Raw genomic sequence first — 17,604 nt, 5'->3', positions numbered from 1 at the left:
TTCATATTTCCCAAGGCTATTCTTATTTTTTTGCAGTTGTTTTTTCCCATGGATGGGCTCAGGTAATCAAAATAGTGATTCAAGTACTATTTCTGGGAATAACAAAATGTTAGGTGGCAGGAAAGCATATGTGGTCCCTTTAGCAAGTAGACAGCATCCTCTCACTCAAATGGAAAGAAATGCTCAGTTAGGGCCCCTGCTGTGTGAAATGTGTTATACGTGTCACCTCCTGGGGTCCTGTGAGCTGCCTGATGGTGACACACACACCCATAATACAGATGAGAAAACCAAGGCCCAGGTAAGTGAGGTGCACAAGGTAACTTCCTCAGGCTGGGCTCCCTCCCAAGCAGAGCCTGAGACAGACTTGGGTGCAAGTAGGTGACTTGGGCATCGGAGCCCAGGAATTCGGGCAGGGGACTGGGTGGGGAAGGAGGAAGTGAATGGAAGCTCATGTTGTTAACTATTGAAATGCAGGCAGGATGCCTCCCAGAACCAAAAGGGGGAAGTGTGGCCTCTCCAGGGCAGAGAGCAAGGAGACCTGCAGGACACGCCCAAGGCAAAGTTTATCAGACGGTCCTGAGCTGTGACCTTCGGGCTAAGGGTGGGATTTGAGACCACAGGTGCCTGTTCTCGTAGCAGACAAGGAAGAATCCAAGTCTGGCGTCTCTGTCTGGAGAGCACCCTCCACACCACCTTCCCACGCTGCAGGCCCTGGTCAGCAGAGTAGCACTTGGGCTGCCAGGAGGACAGGGGCCTTGCCTGGCGTGGGCTGGCTGGCCGCCTACCTCCTTGGTACCTCACTTCCCTGGGTCGTGAGGAAAGAGGCACACGGCCCTGCTGGCCTGGTGAAGCCATCCCGCCTGGATGAAGCCAGACACACAGCAGCCCGAAGCCACGTGGGGTCCTGCGGGCTGAGCCCTGCGAGGCCCCGGAGAGCACGATTCCCGTGCGGCCTGAGTGCCTGGTGCCCCCGCTGGTGTGCAGAGAGTGCTGCTTAATTGTGCACAGTGGCCTGCACCCAGCACTTCCAGTGTCACCTGCTGTCAGGCGCTCTGGGCTACCTGCTCTCCAATGGGCCCGTTAGCCAGCTGACCACACACTTGCACCTTTGAGATCCTCAGCGCGTCCTTGCATCTCGTTGGCCCTGGCTCCCCTTAGAGGCCGGTGCCCCCGTTCACCTCCATGTGCTGAGGAGACCTGGTCACTTCTGAATGAAGGCCAAGTGACCACCTAACGCAGAGAGGGACCCTCCGCTGAGGACGGTGAGGGTTTCCAGGCTCGGCAGCGTTGAGTCAGCTCCTCATGGGGAGAAACCGCCGTTCCCTCGTCACAGCCAGCATTGGAAATGGGCTCTGTTGTCGCAAAGCAGGGGTGGGGAGTCAGGGGACAGAGCCCTGCTCTCCAGTGGCTGCACTTTCCTGCGACCCTGGTCTGAGACCACAGACCACATGCCCTCTTCTCTCAGAAACATGATCAAGATGGTCCAGGACCCAATCAGGATTTCATAGGAACTTGAAAATTGTGCCCCGAATGCCAAGTTTTGTACTTTGAGTAAAAGACGTTCCTAAGAGATTTTTCTGAAAGAGAAAATTAAAAGCTCCTGCTAAAAACACTTCTGTGCTTTTTGGTTTTTCCTGCAAAATTGCAGCTGAGCAACCTATGTGAGCTCGCTGGTAGGGAACAAACGTGCACTTAATGGCAGCCTAGAATTTGTGGGACTCGACTCCGCAGTCCATCCAAACCTGCTCCTGGACACTCATCCTCACAGATTAGCTAATCATCCTAAGAATATTTAGAGAAACTGTGGATATTCATTTTCACATAAAAGGATATTCACTCACCATTCCTCGAAGGCCTGGCACTGCCCTGATGCAAAGGTGAAGAGACCCAAGCCGTACCTTTAGGGGCTCACACCTGAGGGGCAGGAGGACGGGGGACAAACAGTATGTAATAGTTACACCACAGTGGGGCAAGTACTATAACTGAAGAGAGTTTTGCTTTAAGTGGAGCACAGAGGAAGGGCTGTGCTAATGCCACCTGGGAAAATCAGGAAAAGAATGAGTCACAGAGGGGACATTTCAGTTGGGTCTTGAAGGATGAGTATGAGTTTTCCAACAGGTGGGGTGGAAGGGGGCATGCCAAGCAGAGCAGGAAGTAGAGGCAAAAGTTTAGAGGTTTAAAGCATTGTGGCATATTCGGAGGGCTTAAATAGTTTTCTGTGACTGGAGTATGGGGTACAGGAGGCAAGGGATGAGAAATCAGGCTGCTGCATGAGCTGAGGCTGGAAACGTCTGCTGGGACCCCACTACGATGATAGCTTTGGGATGCTTCTCCTGGGGACACTGCCGGCTGTGTTAATTATTATATGGAGACCAGGATTACACTAAACGAAGTGCTTAGATTCACCAAAAATGCAGTTTCTACCTCACCTCCCTAACAATAAAAAGAGGCAGAGATTTAAAAAGCAAGGGACTCTTCGCCCCAAATATCTTCTCTACCAACCTGACCCAAGACCGGAAATGTCACCATCTGAGGCCAACCCTTGGGGTCAGAAAGCTTTTTGGTCTTTGATATCCTTAATAAAAATGCAAATATCCTGGAGGAGAAAGTACCTGAACCTTTGAGGTTTATTCTGCGTTTTCCTGATCACTGATCTGGGAGTATCTTGTTTTGTTACTGGCCATTCATGGTTCCACTTCTGTGAAATGCCTCTTCAGTGCACTTCCTAGTTTTTCTGTTGGGTTGTTTCTCATTGATCTGCAGTCCTTCTCTGTGTCCTCTGGTTGCTAATCCTCTTCAGTTACACGAGTGGCCAACGTCTTCCCCCAGACGGGTGGCTCATCTTTCACGAGCACCTGTATCTCTCCATTAACACCTCACCTGGGATCATGGACTTTTGTGCCTGACCAGTGCTCAAGAGCTAGCTTAGGGCTCAAGACAGAGTCCGTGGCCTGGAGGGAAAGGCAGGCCCGGCAGAGAGAGGATAAAGCCCGGAGCCTGATGCAGCCCCGCTCGCCGCTTTGGGGCCTGGCATCTGCTCGCTCTCTGCCCGGCTCAGCTCCTCTGCCCGGAGGCTCCAGCCTCGGGAACCTTTTCTGATCTCTGAATGCACCGTGCTCTCGCTGCCCCAGGGCTTCCCATGCTGCTCCCTGTGCCGGAGCCCCTTTCTGACTCCTCCCCCAGCCCACTCTGCCGGAAGGTCCTACTGTTTCATCAGTCCTCCCCCAAGTCTCACCCCAACCTGGTTAGAGTCCCTCCCGTGGGCCCCTGGAGGAAACTGACTCACCCCTACAGAGACTCTCACTTTTATTCACTGCACGTTGATCTCCCCACATGGATTCTTCACTTTCGTGGGCAACGCCTTCTACCTCTTCTGCATCCCACACCATCTAGCACAGGACTCCACACATGATAACTAGTTAATAAATTTCTTTAAAGAACAGAATGGGGGCTTCCCTGGTGGCGCAGTGGTTGGGAATCCGCCTGCCAATGCAGGGGACACGGGTTCGAGCCCTGGTCTGGGAGGATCCCACATGCCGCGGAGCAACTGGGCCCGTGAGCCACAACTACTGAGCCTGCATGTCTGGAGCCTGTGCTCCGCAACGGGAGAGGCCGCGACCATGAGAGGCCCGCGCACAGCGATGAAGAGTGGCCCCTGCTCGCCGCAACTAGAGAAAGCCCTCGCACAGAAACGAAGACCCAACACAGCCAAAAAATAAATAAATAAATAAATTTATAAAAAAAAATAAAAATAAAAGAACAGAATGACTCGATAAAGGTAATTCGGAATGTAATGATACTTTTTCATTAGGCTTCTCTGATCACTGGTTTAAATCAACATTTGCATTGTAAGTCTAACAATTTTTATAAAGACCCAAGATAGTTTCAGTGGAAGTTAGAACTTTCACCATGCCTATTTGACCCTGGAGGTGGCCTTCCGTCAGGGATGACCTGGGTGGTACAGTGACAGAAACAGCCCAGACCGAGTCGCCATTGGAGGAGAGCTACCCTAGACCCACACTGGACTTGGATGTGATTGCAAGGTGAACCACTGTGGTGTTAAGCCTTTACAGCCGCCAGGGCTCACTTAATTTCCCTGGCCAAAAAAAATCTCGTTTTGGAATTGCCTTTGAAATTTACTTGGAATATTGTCAGTGTTATCAAATCATCATCCTTTGAATATGAATGAATTCATTGATACAAGTCAGTTCCACAAGTGTGTACTGAGCACCTCATGTGTTTGGGAGAGAATGACAGGGCCAGAAAGACACCTCTGCAGCAGCTACACCTGGAAGGCCAGTGGAGGGCGTGGCCAGGAAGCCACGGAGGAGAGGGCTGGAGTTTCCAGCCCTAAAGCTCTTTCCTTGGAAAACACCGTATGGAAATGAGAGCCGTTCAAATCACAGTGTCAAATAGCCTCATTCCCTGCTCGAGGGGTCCTGCTCCCCTGGCTTTGGGTGGGCGCCCACCCGACAGGTCGTGCAGCCTGCAAGGGAACTTGATGGCTTGAGACCCTTCCCATCCCAGGAGGGACGTCTGCAGGTTGAGTTGTTCAGACATGGCGTTGTTGCGTGGCCACTGACCACTGTGGTGCCTCTGTTTCCCCACGGATGACCCAAAGAAGAGGACAGACCGCTTTCTGCTGTATCATCGGGCCACACGAGGATAGGGAGGGAGTGTCGGGCGAGGGCTCTGGGCGCAGAAGGCTCGTTGTGATGAATAAACCATGGCAAGTATCGACGCGTGACTGATGATGGCTGGGCTCTCAGTCCTCCCCAAACCGCTTTTTCAAAAAATTCCACCCCCAAAGGTCATATTTAGTAAGAGCGAAAAGATAAAACTCATGGAGAAATGGGGGGATATGAAGACTGCTTCGTTGGGATAAATAAAACAGTTTACACAAATAGAATAACCAATGATGAGTGACCTGAGATCCTAAGATCCTGGCAGCACGGCCAGCCCTGACAAGTAGGGTCACTTGAGGAGGCTGTGCGGACTGGCCCAGCTCTCTGTCTCCCAAAGTACCCTGCATGGCGGTGAGATCTATGACTTTGCTATAACAGATCTCGTAATTCCATTCTGGACACCACGCACAGATGCTATTACCCTACCCTCTCCTCGGAGGCGGGTAGGCTGAGATTTTCTGGGATCCAGTTTAATTGTTCCACCTAATATATAAGAAAGGATGAGACTGGCTCTGAGATACCTTCCAGCTCAAGCCTTCTAAAATTCCAGTCATAAAGCTCATAACTTTCCCTTCTTATCTCCTTTCAACCTCACAACTAGCCCTGGCGCTAGTTCTTTTCATTCCCATCTTACAGATGAGGAAACTATGGCACAGAGAGGTTAAGTAAGCTAAGAGAAGACCACACAGCATTTAAATAGCAGAGCCAAAAATTCAAACCTGTGTCTCTCTCACCCCGGGATCTAAATTCTTAGTTATTCTGCTGAATACTGGCTGTCACAGTTCATCTGATGCATCAACTTGACTGGGTTACAAGTCGCCCAGATACCTGGTTAAATGTTATTATGGGTATTTCTGCGAGGGTGTTTCCAGAAGCGGTTGGCGTTTGAATCCGTAAACTGAGTAAAGCAGATTGTCCTCCTCGGTGTGGGTGGGCTGCATCCAATCCACTGAAGGCCTGAAGAGAAAAAATGGGGGGAAGGGGGCGCTCTCTCTCTCTCTCTCTCTGCCTGACTGTTGAGCTGGAACATGGATCTTCTCCTGTCCCGGGCGACTCACACCATTGATTTCTCTGGTTCTTGGGCCGTTGAGTTTATGGGACTTCTTGGCCTCCATCATCAGATGAGCTCATTTCTCATAATAAACCTCTCATAATAAACCTAAAAGAAGGAAGGAAGGAGGGAGGGAGGAAGGAAGGAAAGAGAGAGAGAGAGAGAAAGAAACAGAGACAAGGAAAGAAAGAAAGGAAGGAAGGAAGGAGGAAAAAGGTATAGAGAAAAACAGACAAATAGATATAGGTATAGATATGGATAAAGATGTAGATATAGAGACATAGATCCTGTTGGCTCTGTTTCTCTGGAGAACCCTCATGTGCCGCCCCTCAAACAGATGTCATCCCTGGGGGTCCTTTTCCTCTTGGCCAAGTCCCTGGATAAGGGTGATGGGATTAGAAGTCTGAGTAACAATGCCTTCATCCATCTACCCAGTCGCATTCGTCACTATTATTATCATATTAGCTGCTATTACGTCAAACATCAGCTCAACGTAAGTTCACTATTAAAAATGAGACGGCTTTACAGAATTTCCCTTCCCAATTTTCAATAAAAATAAGAAAAAAAAATTTAAGTTGGCAAAAAAAAAAAAAAAGAGAGAATTTCCCAACAACACCAAGGAGGAAAAGAGTATAACCAGAAAAAGTACATTTAAAAAACTGGAAGCCAAGGAAGGACGGATTCCGGAGTGGAGCACAGGGCATAGACCCAGCGCGGCCAGTCTTCACAGCCCCCGTCCTGGAAGCCTCACTGGAGGGTCCACCAAGCTGAGAGGAGGGCTGTCTCTCTCCTCTGAGCCGGTGGAATCAGTGGTGAGAGAGAAATGGGTAAAATAAGGAGGAGGGTGAGCGAGGGCTGCAGTCAGGCTGCAGGAGAGCACGCTGCCCGAGGGAAATGCCCCGAATCCCAGGGTGTTTCCCCATGCGAACAGGGTGCACTCTGCTGTGAGGTGGAGCAGGTCCTGGTTCAAGAAGAAATGTCCAGATAGTCCAACAAATGTACCCGATCATGTCACTCCAAGTCCTTCCCTCCACCCATGCAATTCTCCAAGGCAACAGAAAGAGAAACAGACTTCAAAACTGCTTGTAGAGAAAAACAACCTAGTCTCAGAGAAGGAAGGAGTCATGTCAAGTCACTGCTTTAATTCGGGGCAAACAGAATGTCTGGAGGGAGCTCCTCAAGCAGGTGTCAGATGAAAAGGACCCGCTGAGCAGCTACGCCAGCATCCAGCACAGAGGGAGGGAGGGAAGGGGGAGAGGGAGGGGGACGGTGGAAGGGGAGGGAGGGAGGAGGGGAGGGAGGGGGCAGGAATTCACCGAGAGTCCAAAGATGAGGACATAACTGTGGAGAGAAAAGGGAGAGTGCACAGCTAAAGGCACAGGTGGTGAACAGTGAATCTGTTTAAAGATAAAGCGTATGTCACACACCATAAGAACTATCTTTACCAAACAGACTGTGATTAAGGTAAACCTGGACAATGTTAAAATGACTGTATTAGTCTCCCAGGGCTGCCGTAGCAAAGTACCACAAACTGGGCACAACAGAAATGTCTTGTCTCCCAGTCCTGGGCGCTAGAAGTCCAAGATCAAGGTGATGGCAGGATTTGCTCCTCCTGGGGGCTCCGAGGGGGATCTGTTCCAGGCCCCTTTCCCAGCTTCTGGTGGCTCCCCACAGCCCCTGGCGTTCCAAGGCTTGTAAACGTCCCACTCCAGCCTCAGCCTCTGTCTCCACGCAGCTTTCTTTCCTCTGTGTGTCTGTGTCAAAATGTCCCTCTCGTTGTAAGGACACCAATCACTGGATTAGAGCCCACTACTTACAATCCAATATGACCTCATTTTAACGTGATTACATCTGCAAATGCCCTATTTCCAAAGGAAGTCACATTCACAGGTACCAGGGCTTAGGACTCGGACATGTCTTTTGGGGAAACTCAATTCAACCAACAATAATAATACAACAATAAAATGAAGAGGAAGAAGAGAGAAAATGGAAGCAGCATTTGGAAGGAGACGATCGATACTTCCTAACATCGAGACGTACAGTATAGACCACTGTAGGCGTGTGTGCACGTGAACTCAATCTTCTGTGATCTCTTATACTAAGAGGAATAATCTCTTTTGTGGTAAAGAAACATTTAAGTCTCAACAACTTTAATTTATTTTTGTCCTTTTATAAAATAAATAAAGTTTAAATGTAATGATTTGTATTCTTTTAAAGACCCCAGTGACTGCTTAAGAAGTTGTCCCATGAAGCAATTCTAATACTAAGTTCCTCCCTGACAACCGTCAAAACCACCAGAAAGTGTATCAATAAGCCAGAGACCTAGTTATATTTGAAGCCCTGGCAGCTAGCAGCGTGCTCGGTACATAGATTTGCTAAATTGGATTATTTTGTTGCTAATTATGCAGCGTGTTGTACTAGATAACATACAACTAAGCCAGTGCCCGTATGCCCTCTGGAATCTCGCACCCTTGGAGGTACATGGCGTCCAGTTTCCAAGGACTACATTGTTTCATTTCTCTTTTGCACCCAACAGTCTGACTCCGGGAGGTTAATTCCAGACGGAGCTGACGGGGAGAGGGCACATCCTTCCACAGCTGGGCTGAACCCTGTGCAGAAAAGGAAAACGAATTCCCTCCTTCTTCTCTGGAGTGTATATCATGTCCCCTGACCTAAAGCCGTGTTCTCTGGCAACATAGTGATTTCATCCTCGGACCAGAGAATCTGCTTGTAAGAAGCCAGGGGTGATAGCCGCCAGCTCCTGGGGCTCAGCCCCTTCCGTGCTCTGCTGAATGCAGACTGGCTCAGAAGTAAGCAGATGCTGACAGATGCCGCCAGGCGCGCTGGACACCCACAGGCTGTGACCCGCCGTGACGTCCACTGTCCGCCCTCCCCTCCCACGCCAGCTCGCCTCCAACCTGCTTGGAAGGCAGCACAGGGGACTCAGGTTTGGCACGGAGCCGGCCTCAGCTCTTACTCACAGGCCCTTGGGAAGGAAAGCCGGGGCTGCCTGCCTCATGCCTTTTGATCTGCACCCATCGGGTGTGAATGGCTCTCCCTCCCTCCCTGCCCCAGTGCAGTCGATGTTCTGCTCACTTACAGATCTGGGACCTGACAGGCTGTGTCTGCCGTCCCTGGGCTGACTCACCCACCAAGCCCGTCAGGACCCCAGTGCTCCCTTCTGCCTGAAGAGCCACTCGCTGGGATGTCCGGCTCTGGCTCACCTTTGCTCCGATCCCCGCAATGTCCCGTCCGTCATCCCCCAGAGAGGTGTTAACGCAGCAGGCACGGAGGTTGCAGAACTCTGGTGGAAGGTGGGCAGGAAACAGCTGTGTCCCTCGTGAGTATCAGGACCATTTGCTCAGGAGAGGGAAGCACAGACACTGGTGGCCAAGGTCGAGGGCTGGAGCCGATACACACTCTACAAATATCTTGACCCCGGGGTGGGATTTTGTGTCCAGGTTTGGTTTGATTTCCTCATTTTGTAAGCTAACTAAGAAGAACTGCGGCGAGGGTGGAGAAAAGTACATACTCATTTAAACTCTCCCCTAGTTGTCAAGTGACGGGTTTCAAGCTGGCTGGACCTCGGAGGTCACTGTGCCCAGCGCTCTCTCCACGGAGGAGAAGACAGATGGATGCCCAGATAGACCACGGCTTCCCACGGGGGGGGACAGCGTCCTGTCCCAGCCCAGGGCTATTTTTTTGCCTCCCTGGAGAGTGGTCCCTGCGCATAACCACGCGAATTTGTGATGGTGTCAAGTGCTTTACTTTGCAATGTCCAAGGTGTGAACCAGTCAGCTGATAGTGATGCCCCCGGAGACTGTTTGGGAAGGGAAAGCTCACTTCCTTCCACACGTTGGCTATGGGTGGTCACACTGCAGCCAGGGTGCCCCGGGCAGGGCCGGGGACGGCGGCAGGAGCTTCATCGTGGAGGACTCCCTGGGGATTACGGGAGCGGAGGCTCTTATCCGACTCCCAGTTACGGTCCAGGGGCAGAGGACAGACACACCGGCCCCAGTGGAGCTCTTGAACGAAGGAAATGAGCAATCTGGCCTCCTGCATCTTTAGGCCGCAGAGCACCGTGACCTCTTCTGGAAGGTTCTCTGGTCTGTGGGACTCGCTGCAGAAAGGCCACGCTCGGCTGCATTACTCCTGCTCCCTCGGTTTGCAGAGAAGTTGGGGGGAAGGGGGACGATAGGGAGTAAGGAGAGATACAGGGTAGCCTGTGGGGAGGTAATGGGAGGGAGGGGAGGGGGAGGGAGGGGGAGGGAGGGGAGGGAGGGGAATGGGGAGGGAGGGCGGGGGTGAAGGGGATGGAGGCGGTGGGGAGGGAGGGGGGATGGGGAGGGAGGGGGAGGGGGAGGGAGGGCGGGAGTGAAGGAGATGGAGGCAGTGGGGAGGGAGGGGGAGGGAGGGGAATGGGGAGGGGAGGGAGGGGGATGGGAAGAGAGGGGGGACGATGGGGAGCGGGGAACTTCCCTCAGCAGGCCTGGCTGTTCCACTGTGACCCTGAAGAAACAACAGGCTTAATCGAGCTGAAGTTTGGGGTTTCAGGGGACACTGGCTCACAAACTAAGGGGAGAAGGTGGGTGTCAGGGGCTCACAAAGCCAAACTGCTCTGTCAGGGTGAGTCAGCCCAGGTTCTCTCAAAGGAGAATGCGGAGAGGCTATTTGGTGGATCCGTGAGCAGGAAGTAAGAACTTGGGGGAGGAAATGGAAGACCTCCCAGGTCCTGTCTTTAAGGTGTGCCATCGCAGGACCGTGGACCTCAGAGCTGAGAGCCACCTGCCTTAGAGGCCGTCCACCCGTCTGGGCATCCCGGGTAAGACTCTGCTCCATCCTCCTCCTCCCAGCAGTTCCGAGACAGCGGGTCTCCTTGCGGATGGACCCCCATTTCATCTGGGGGAGCTCTGACTGTTAGAACATCATCCCCATACAGAGCGGGATGGACTGCCCCACATCTTCTAGCCTGTATTCTAGTCCTTGCATGCAATTCTCAGAGGTCAGATTATTACACTGCTGTGACAGTTTAGCGACTCTGTGTGTGTGTGTGTGTGTGTGTGTGTGCGCGCGTGCACGCGCACACACGGGGAAGGGGAACTCCTACCTCGTTTAGACGTATAATCTTGGCAATCCCAGAGAACTAGCAAGCAAGCCAGTGATTTATTCAGTTAGAGGCTATCAGTGACTAATTCTAGATCGTTTCATCGTCTGTTTGAATTTACAAATCTTGAATTTCACACCAGGGAAACAAGTTCATCCAACATTCAAATGCTAACACTGGAAATATTAAATCAGCTCAGAAGAGCGACTCACCCCTGTGTGGATGGTCCTCTGCTCGGACACAAGCTCGGCTACATCACAGTGTGCTGGTTGAACTCTTTAGTTGAACATCATTTACCCTGTTAATTCGCTCTTGGTACAGAAGTCCCATCAGAGCTCAGACTTAAGATGCAGGGAGGACGGGGCTGACGTGCGAGGGCCCAGCTCCCGTGTCAACCTTGTAAAGAACGTTGTGGTGCTTCTCAGACCTGCAGAGACAGGCCATTGCCAGGACGCGCCAGACACCCAGCTGTGACGTGTCCCACATGGTCACGGAGCGTCACCGTCGCGTCTGGCTCCACCGTCTGAGGCTCAGCACACGGGTCAGGGACCAGAACCTCCGCCAGGCGTGCCCCTCTCCATCCCGGCCCCCTCTGCCCTTCCTGGTCGCTCTTCAGAGGGCGCAGCAGAAAGCCCTCCTCCTTCCCCCCGGGAAGCAGGGTCAGCTGGAGGCTCCTGTGGGCCCCAAGAAAGCTGACGTTTCAGTGAAATTGTTATGATTCCACGTCTATTCTGAGGCAGAGCTGAGAGCTGCTTCCAGCCGCCCTCCCATCCGCCCCTCCAGGCAAAGCTCAAACTCGACACCAGCTCTCTCGGAGCCGTTGAAAGGAGGCTGACGGAGCAGAGTCTTACCCGGGAGGCTCAGATGCGTGGATGGCCTCTAAGTCCTGAGGGTAGGTTTCTCCCGCGTTCGGTCATTTCTTGGACTGTGTTAGTGGTCATCTCACGTCAGGCTTCCCAGAAGCAGGGCCCGAGGCCAGGGCTGTGTGCATGTGATCTACTCCGGCAGGTCCCCTGGGAAAACTGATTGAGGGGTGCAGGCAGCAGGGCAGGAAATGGGGGGTGGCCCATCCATTCCCTCCATGGAGGCATTCTGGAGGGAAAATTACAACTTGGAGTTTGTCTTCCGTCAAAGCAAGGGCCTGGGCTTTCAAACTCCTTCACCAGTTGGTTACTAAGGAGAGTCCCCAGGGAGGGACCCCCAGGCCCCTGCGGACCCCTGCAGGGGGAGCAAAGGCTCTGGTCGCCCAAGGCCCATCCTGCGTCAGGACTGCCGTCGGAAGCAAAGCACAGGGACCCAGGACACCCCAGCTTGAGAACTCAGGAAGCCTAAGAGGGGCCCACTGCGGTGGTCCCTGCCGATGGCACTCTGGGCCACTGCTGCCCAGCTGGGCCGCTCCTCAACCTGCTGCCGCCAAGGATGGGGGATAAGAACTTAGTGGAACCCAGTTACAATCCGGCACCAGCAGGTACCCAAGATGGGCCTCGTTCCTAACGTCTCGCTGTCTCTGCCACGCACACACACACACAGCAGAGATGCTCACACACGCTCCAGCTGCCTTCCAAGCACAGCCCTAGAGCAGCCAGCAAAGCTGGATCCCATTTCCCAAGACTCTGGCCCGGGTGGGAGGCCCCTTCCCCTCCCCCGCTCCCGGGTCCCACATCCTCAGGCAAGCCTCCCCCCTCCCCCCGCCCACACTGCTCCTTCGGGCTCCCACCTCTTAGCGCTTCTGGGACCGTCTGAGAAAGAGCTCCTGTTTCCTGAGCCCTGTGCCCTCTGTCACTGACCCTAAGCCTTCCTCTGCACCCACAGGATTGATCTGTGGGTCCTTTCCTGGAGCAGCACATCTGTGTACAAACCTCTCGCGGGTTTCTGGAGGCTGGGCTCCCGGCCGCCAAGGCCTCTGGCTCCCCGGGGCCCTTGTCCGTGCTTTGTAAGGCCCGGAGCTGTCCGAGCTCAGCCATTATCGTTGTTTCTCCCAGTTTTACTGTGGCCGGAGCCTGGCAGCCGCCTGGCACCTCACCAGCCCTACCCAGCGGCACCTGACGTTGGGCCTTGTGGAGATGCCGCAGAGAAGAGCGTTAGCACCGCGGTCTAGAAGCCAACCTCCAGCACTGAGTTGTAAGAATAGAACCAAGAATTCCTAGGTATTCTTCACCCAGTTATCGATTATTAACATTTTGCCACATTTACTTTATTACTCCTCTCTACATTTATATGTAGACTATTATTTGTTTTTTTTGTGATACGCGGGCCTCTCACTGTCGTGGCCCCTCCCGTTGCGGAGCACAGGCTCCGGACGCGCAGGCTCAGCGGCCACGGCTCACGGGCCCAGCCACTCCGCGGCATGTGGGATCTTCCCGGACCGGGGCACGAACCCGCGTCCCCTGCATCAGCAAGTGGACTCTCAACCGCTGCGCCACCAGGGAAGCCCTAGACTATTATTTTTTGTGAACAATTTGAAAGTTCGTAGCAGACACTCTCTACCCCAAAATATTTCATCATGCATTATGTAAGAACAGGAGAGTTCCCTGACATAACCACAGTACAATGATCAGGTCAGGTGATTTGACGTTGAAATAACACTACGATCTAACCTACCCTGCGGATTCTGTTGTCAGTGGTCCCCTCACGTCCTTGGTGGGTATGTTTTTCCTGATCCAGGATCCACACAGGACCACACGGTGACTGGAGTTGCCACGTCCCCTTCACCTCTTTTTTTTTTTTTTTGTGGTACTCGGGCCTCTCACTGCTGTGGCCTCTCCTGTTGCAGAGCACAGGCTCCGGACGCGCAGGCCCAGCGGCCATGGCTCACGGGCCCAGCCACTCCGCGGCACATGGGATCTTCCCGAACCGGGGCACGAACCCATGTCCCCGGCATCGGCAGGCGGACTCCCAACCACTGCGCCACCAGGGAAGCCCTCCCTTCATCTCTTTTAATCTAGACCAGGTCCTCATCATTTCTTTGTCCTTAAAGATACAGATTCTTTTCAGCTTTGACGTATAAGTGACAGGGCTGATATTCGTGAGGAGTACAGGCCCCTCCTTTAGAGAGCGCTCCCAATTCGATTTTGCATATACGTGTTCTCATGATCGGTTGCAGGTTTTGCATTTTGGCAGGAACACTGCCTGAGAGATGGGTTCTCAATTCATCCCACAGGAGGGACCAGATGTCAGCTTGTCCCATCACTGCAAACAAGAGCTTTCCTCACCTGGCAAGGTCGTGTCTGTCAGGTTTCTTTCTTTGCTTGCTGGCGGTGTCAAAACCCAGGAACAACCAGGTCTCTTGACAAATCATTGTTTTAAAGCAGAAATCAACTATGTTCTAAAGATGTGAGTCCTCAGTTAATAAGTGTATAAATTTAACATAATCTCCCTAAATGTCCTAACAAGTTTCCTTCCTTCAGAAGTAGACAAGCAAATCCACTGAAAATAAACAAGCAAGGTAGCCCAGGAAAACCCTGAAATAGAAGGAAAATGAGGAGGGATTGATCTTCCCGGTTCTTAAAGCCCATCACAAGGCCTTGGTGATGAATACAGAATATGAATGGACAGCCCAGTGGAACAAAAGAGAAAGTCCAGAAATAGAGCCAAGTGCACATGGGACATGAATATATGACCAGTGTGGGTAAAGGTGGATTTTGTGATAAGCAGCGTAGGGACACGTGGATAGTTGTCGGAGAAGCAGGACCCACGCCACACATGGTACATCCAGAGAAACTCCACCGGGACAAAGTTGTAAATGTAAAAGTAAGACCCCGTAAGTGCTGCTGAGGGGGTCTGGAAGTGGGTCCCGCCTCTTCTCCCCAACACCTGCCCCACAGAGCTCGGACCACTCACCCCTCATTCTGTGCCCTGGACGGCTGCCCACATGGACGCTGCCAGCAGGCTTCTCCCAACAGCCACGACCAGACAGGAGGGAAGCAGGGACGTGAGGGCAGGGTGTTCCGTTCCTGGTTTCCTCCGCAGACGAGGGCCCCTCTCTAGGAGGCTTGGCCTACACAGCTCTCTCCTTCCAGGCTGCATAACTCCTCTGTCCCCTCATCCCCAGGGGCCCAGGGGTGATGCATCTCGGTTGCTGCTGGGCCCCCATTCTCGCACTGCCCCTGGGACGCCCCTAAAACTTGCCCAGGCCCTTGTCAGTAGTCCCTTTGTACGTAACCCCCGCCTTAAAATCACCCTAATTTGAGTGTGCCGTGTCATTCCTGTTGGAACTTTGACAGAATAACATCAGAGTCGATTGACATGTCAAACCATGTCTCAAAATCCAGCAGCCAAAAAGCAGAGATTAATAATTGCAAATGTAAACAACAGCAGTGTCCACAGAGAAGCCAAAACCAAAGCACAACACAGAGTGGGGAAAAAGGGCAAAAACTAGGGGAAATATTTGTACCTCACGACACAGAAAAGTGTTTTTCTCCAAAATATATGAAGAGCTCTCAGAGATGAAAGCAAGAAAGACCACAGGACCGACAGAAAAATGGGCCGAGGTCATGGGCGGTTCACAGAATAAGAAATACATGCGGTCCAAAAGACACGCAAGCGTCACAGTCAGAGACACGAGCAGTAAAACTACACAAGGATACAAGTTTTCCTCGATCAGACTGGAAAAAAGACAAAAGTTCGACAAAACACTCTGTTGCCCGGGAGCCAGGGAGGCCAACACTGTTCTCCTTTCTCGATGGGTCTACTCAACTGCCCATACGAGCGTCACGGCCAGCAAGGTGTCAGATGGACTTTCCCCTGCCTCAGTGACCCGCTCCTGGGGCTACAGCTGACGGGTGGGCACGGACCTCTGCAAGGTGACTCCCAGAAGGCGTTGTCTGTGGTTCTGAAACACATGGAAACCGCCTAGTGGCCGGATCCGAGGACCTGGCTAAGTAAACCGATGACTTACCCAACCCGGTGGAACCGCCTGTCCCTGTGAGAAGGAACGAGGAAGCTCCCTGGGAACTAAAATCACAGTATTTTCCGGACACATCGCTGAGTAATGACAGAGTAAGTGCAAAGTATGGTCTAATTTGGTGTGCCAACTTTGGGGTAAGAAAGTAGGAAACAAGAACACGCATTTCTAAGTTCCTGTTTTTGCAAAGAGAAAGGAGCCCAGAGGCACCAGGAAGCAGGGCTGGGGAGTGTGGTTCCAGGCGGGCAGGAGGGAGGCTTCTCAACGCCCGCCCTCCCTTCTGCTTTCCTTTATGACCGCGGTGCTGGTTCCAAAGGATGGAGAATAAAAAATACCAGGATGAAGGGGAGGCGGAGAAGTGGACCATGCTGCTGAGCCCGAGGGCAAAAGGAGCCCTCCTCCTCCGTAAGGGTGTCGGGTCGCAGCCGGCGGCCAGGGGCGAAAAGCACGGGATTCACAATAAAGCAGACGTCGGATTGAACCTTGGCGTTTCTGCCTTCCCGCTGGACAGAGACCTGACCTCTCTAAGCCGCAGGGGGCATGTGCCAGGGAGACTGGGGTCTTCTCAGCACTGATGTCACAGTGTCATGAGGATGGATTAGGTCACTGCCATCCTTAGAAAGTGCTGGCTCCTAGGAAATACAAGACACTGCTGTTCGCATAGCTTTTAGGCAGGTATGCTGAAAGGTAAGAATTTAATGGCCCACGTCAACTCTTTGTACCGAGAATTCTCCCTGGAAAATGAAATTACCGTCTTTGAAATAAATGCCGAGACTCCTCTGTCTTGAGATGCGTGGCTGAGGGCTCCCTGCTCAGCTGTGGCGCCGTCATTTAACAAGCACGTCCAGGAGGTGGTGGTGGGGGTGGGGGGCACACGCCACGCTGCACCCCCCCACCCCCGCCCCGGGATCCCCTCCTCACTCACCCTCTCCTCCTGTCTCGTGTCCCTTCTCCCCCATCGGCCTCCCTTCCCCTTGGCCTCGGCAGTCACAAACGACCCGAAAGCTAAAACCAGGGGTGACCTCAGGAGACGATCTGTTGAATCCACTCACGTCGCAGACACACAAACCAAGGTCCAGCAAGTCAGGGTCTGCCCCCGGCCACCGCCGCCGGGGTCGCAGACCAGCACCGGAGCCACCGCCGCCGGGGTCGCAGACCAGCACCGGAGCCAGCTTCCCGTAACGGGCCCTCTGCGTTCGGCTCCCGGACGCCAGCTTACCCTAGAGACCCCAGGCCCTGTATGGGAGGGAAGCGTCATTTCTTCACTTCTCATCCGCGTTTAGAAAGCAACCGGGTCAGGAGTCACGTCGTCATTTGAGGTTTAAGTGAGATCAATGCTCCACGCCGGCAACTCAGTGGCAGCCGCGACTGTCAGAGCGGTGGAGACGGAGCCCATCACAGAGAGGCCGCGAGGTCCTGCCCGCACGTGGGAGGGTGTGGGCAGCGGGGGCCCCGCGGGAGCCCCCGGCGTCGTGGCCCAATCTACCCAAGTCTTCCTCCACGTACCGTCTCCTCTCCGGAGAGGCCTGGCTGCGGCACCCCGAATCCTCAGCCTGGCAGCCGCGGAACAAGAACCGAGCTCTAGAGCGAGGACGGAGCGAAGCCCAGGCGGGGCGACCACCCGTCGGACGGTGACCCCCTGCTAGATGCCGTGCAGGGGGTGAGGGGTCCACAGACACAGAGAACTGTGGCAGGACACAGAGCTCAGGTGCGCAAGAGGGGCCTCACTGTCGCTCTTCCTCAGTCTCATCTCTTCCTCGAGTCTCCGTTCTGCTTGGAGGCCGAAACCTCCGCCCCCAGGATCACTCGCTCATTTCACAGGAAACGCAGTCCGTGCTGGGGGGCCCCGCGCCTTCCCCAC

The 17,604-nt window shown here is 53.3% G+C and overlaps 2 long non-coding RNA genes across 3 annotated transcripts; both read right to left on the bottom strand.

Annotated features, from left to right (window-relative positions):
• Window positions 1-7,211: 7,211 nt before the first annotated feature.
• LOC113631684 (uncharacterized) lies at window positions 7,212-10,017 on the bottom strand. Its single transcript, XR_003437498.1, has 2 exons — window positions 8,961-10,017; window positions 7,212-8,345 (listed from the first exon to the last, which is right to left on the bottom strand). It is a non-coding gene; the product is annotated as an uncharacterized LOC113631684 (long non-coding RNA).
• A 109-nt stretch (window positions 10,018-10,126) lies between these two features.
• On the bottom strand, window positions 10,127-16,874 carry LOC113631683 (uncharacterized). Of its 2 annotated transcripts, XR_003437497.1 has the most exons (6): window positions 16,495-16,874; window positions 16,079-16,375; window positions 14,681-15,671; window positions 11,692-11,932; window positions 11,053-11,514; window positions 10,127-10,245 (listed from the first exon to the last, which is right to left on the bottom strand). It is a non-coding gene; the product is annotated as an uncharacterized LOC113631683 (long non-coding RNA). The 2 variants fall into 2 exon arrangements; XR_003437496.1 differs by having other exon boundaries at window positions 14,681-16,375.
• Window positions 16,875-17,604: the final 730 nt, after the last annotated feature.

This window comes from Aethalodelphis obliquidens, unplaced genomic scaffold (assembly GCF_003676395.1).
Source record: "Aethalodelphis obliquidens isolate GAN/ISIS:26980383/991018 unplaced genomic scaffold, ASM367639v1 scaffold34, whole genome shotgun sequence".
Lineage (NCBI taxonomy): Eukaryota > Metazoa > Chordata > Mammalia > Artiodactyla > Delphinidae > Aethalodelphis > Aethalodelphis obliquidens.
This window is presented reverse-complemented; position numbering and strand designations above follow the sequence as displayed.